Below are 3,593 nucleotides of genomic sequence, written 5' to 3' on the forward strand. Positions count from 1 at the left end.
TCCGGCTCTGCGGAGAGCTTTCTTATCATGAAAAGGAGTGTAAGAAAGTTACTTTGAAGCTGTAGGATTCGGAGGCTCGCTCTGCCTGGGGAGATAAAGAGCTGGGAGAACTTCGGGCCACTTTGGAAACGACACTCCGGAAGAAGGCCAATCTTGCTATTCAGCTACTTTTCCTTGCTCGTGCCCGACTTTTTATCCCGTGTTCATATATATTCATGGGCTTACCCCTCTCACGTAGGTCGAGCAGAGTGGCTCGTAGATTAATCAATTGAATGCATAGATCTCTGGGCCGATGAAGCGAAATAAAATAGCGGACGGGGAGTTGGCGACATCCTGGGATCTTCTCAAGGATGCTCGCAGGGAGATTGCTGCTTTGGCCGCAGCTAAGTCTGAGGTCTAACAAGATGTTGTTACTTATCAGGAGGACGTGGCCACATCGCATCTAATAGCTCATGACATATCCATAGTAACTGAGCAGAAACTAATCCGAGCTATTAAGCATGCTAAGGCGAAGGCGAGGAGAGAGACCCTGGAGGAACTAGGGGTCAGAGGTATCAACCTATCAGCTGATCTTAAGGAGGACCGTGTAGTGGAGGAAAAACTGGTGCTTTTGATTGCCCCCAATAGGGCGAAGATAATAGTGATGAGGAGTAGTATCCGAGTCATTTTTGTATACCATCCCTTTCCCTATGTATGCGGCCCCCCGAGGAATGGACAGTGTAAAGATGTTTTTCTTTTTGACAATGTAGAAAAAGAGTTTTCACTCTGTCATCCCTTCTCCTTGCCCCTTTGCTTTTGTGTTTTTGCTTTTGCCTCTCAGCTTTGGCCCTTCGGGGCGTGCTCTCGGATCAACCGGGGCCCTGAAACTGGCCATGTCGCAGGGTTAAATCGACAGCTCCTCTCAAACTGATATTTGTGACGTTGGGGGTCTCCCTGAGGTCCCGCAATTTTCTAAGTCACGTAAGAGCTGGAGTGATTCCGCTAGTATGCTCCCCTAGGAGAGGGTTACGTTAACGCGGCCAGAATTAATTGGTAAACGGGCAGTTGTTGCTTTGCCCCTATATATTTTTTCATCTGTCACTTAAGTGGCAAATTTGCTGTTCTTAATAAGGCTATCTCTTCTATAGAGCCTGGTGCTTTGTGCTAGTCCTTCTGCTTTCCTTTTTCGGATTTTTTTTTCTCGGATCCTCACTTTGCCCCCCTAATATGTCATAGCCATGTCCACTGCTTCGATGTCTGATTATCGAGTGGAGGGGAGTCTCTCATGCGTTCCACATTTGGTCGGTTCTAGCGGCTCGCCTCCAATGTCGGGAGAGCAGGGCTCGGGGTGCCATGCATCGAGAAGGGCTATCACGCTGGGGAAAACTCCCAATGTTCCGAGCCATCGAGAGTGTGTGTCGAGGATCATTTCATTAGTGAGGGAGGAAAACCTCGAGATGATCAGAATAGATTGCGGATGGGGGGAAGGCGCGATTCTACAAGTACCTTCCCCCGAGGAGAGTGTCATGACATTTGTTGAGGGATGTTTGAGCGTATACACTCATGTTTTCATGCCGGATTCCCCGGACTGGGTCGTGCTTGATTTCTGTCAAAGATATCAAGTAACGTTGGTGCAGGTTCATCCTTCTCTTTGGTGAATAGTGCAGGCGATGAGATATTTTGCCGACAAGGTCGAGATAGAATTTACCCTCAGCCAACTCATGAGGTTGTATCAACCATTGTGCTACCGGGACCTGATTGCTCTTCAGCGTCGATCCACCCGAGCTCCTGTAATTGGCAGCGAGGAGGATGAGGATCATGGATGGATGAATCGGTTCATTCGGATCCGAACGACCGATATTATCCCGGGAGAATTTTTGTCATTTCCTGAGAAATGGAACTTCACATGTAAGTGCTTCATATGAACTGTCTTCATTTCAACCTGAGATTGGCTTCGTAACGATATCTTTTTGTTCTTTATTTGTAGCAACTCATTGGTCACCTGGCAAGGTCCCTGATTTAGCCGAGTGGTCTCATAAGCTGGCAGCTTGCACGATTTATGATAGGCACCGGTGGCGAGATCTGTCAAAAGGGAGATGGGAGGCGAAGTACCATGGTAGGTGCACGATGCTCTGACTCCTAAGAAATGGCGTCTTTCTTGCCAGCTTATTTGATTTATCTATCACAGGTCTTGGGAGTCCTTTCAAGGCGAGGCCGTGTCCCTCAGGGGAGAAGGAGAGGTTGTTGGCCTCGGGATCAAGGAGTGCTAATAAAAAGAAAGATATTTCGGGGTGCGGAAAGGTTTGTAGTGAGGCGACTTCTTTGCAGTGGTTAAGGAGAAGTGATTCGGTCGATCAACAACCTTCTGGGAGTGGCACGCCATTGGACGTTGCTTCGGCCTTCGGCGAGGCTTAGCGTTTTGGCCTTATGGTAAGTTTCGACTGCTGTAAGAATGTCCCGGCCCTGCGCTCTTCTTTATCTTTATCTGGCTTTATTTCATAGGCCTTCGACAGGCTTAAAGCCAAGTTGCTTCATTGTGAGGCCCCATTGTGGGAGGCTCTAGATAGGGAGAAATCCCTCAAGCTTCTTTGTGCGGCAAAGGAAAGCGAGCTCGTCTCCTTACGGCGTGAGGTGGACCGGAGCTGGGTCTGGGAGGTCCTCCTAGAAAAATAGATACCCTGCATTTCATGCTGGCTTGCACTCCCCTTCTATCTTGGCGTCTTGATGTTTTGCTATTTCAGTTGAAAGACAAAACGGATGAGCTGGGACAACTCTGGGCGAGATTGGCCGAGTCAAATGCGAATTCACCGAGCTGCAGGTGCATGTGAGTGCCCATTTTGTGGCCAAAGAGAGGGCTCAGGCCGGGGATTCTACTCTTGAGGGGCAAATCCAGAACGTCCGTGCGAACGATTCTGCTCAGGCTAAGATGATCGCAAGGCTTTCATCCGAGCTTTCGAGGGCAAAACCTGAGGTAGTGAATGTCTGGGCGGAGGTTGTAATGAGCAATACCAGGGCGGGATAGAAAGTGGTGTCCTATTCAAGGAGCGCTGCCGTTGCTAAAGCTGAGCTGAAGAGGGCCCTCGATCATGCACGCAATAGCAAGGAATATGTGAGGTGCATATCCCAGAGGGAAATCCACGAGGAGATTCATGTCAGGGCCTTCAATCTCTCGGGGGAGATCAAGCAAGCCAAAGGAGAGGAGTATGATACCAAGTTCCTTCTGTCCGATGCTGAGGACGGTAAGAAGGAGGCTACCGGGCCTTAGTTGTTGAAAGGGGGAATTTCTATTTCCTGCCTTCTTCTTTGCATATATAGCTTTCATAATATGTCATAGGTTGAGATTGTGCTTCACCGCCAATATGTAAAAATAAGATGGGGAACCCTGCAATTTGTATCTTCTATACTCTTGTTCGTCGGGATTTCAATCGGGTCGATTTGACCTTTGAATTAACAAAAACCTCTGAACCTACAATATGGCCCCGATGTTTATTAGGCTGGCGATAGTGGCTTTTATTTTTTGCCCTTAGGCTTATGTACTTTAACCGTCTTCAGGTTAAGTCTCCGAGTCGGGATCCGACTCGAGCTCAATTTACCCTCGAGTTTTACGTTTGCAT

This window comes from Nicotiana sylvestris, chromosome 1 (genome assembly GCF_000393655.2).
Source record: "Nicotiana sylvestris chromosome 1, ASM39365v2, whole genome shotgun sequence".
In the NCBI taxonomy this organism is placed as follows: Eukaryota; Viridiplantae; Streptophyta; class Magnoliopsida; order Solanales; family Solanaceae; genus Nicotiana; species Nicotiana sylvestris.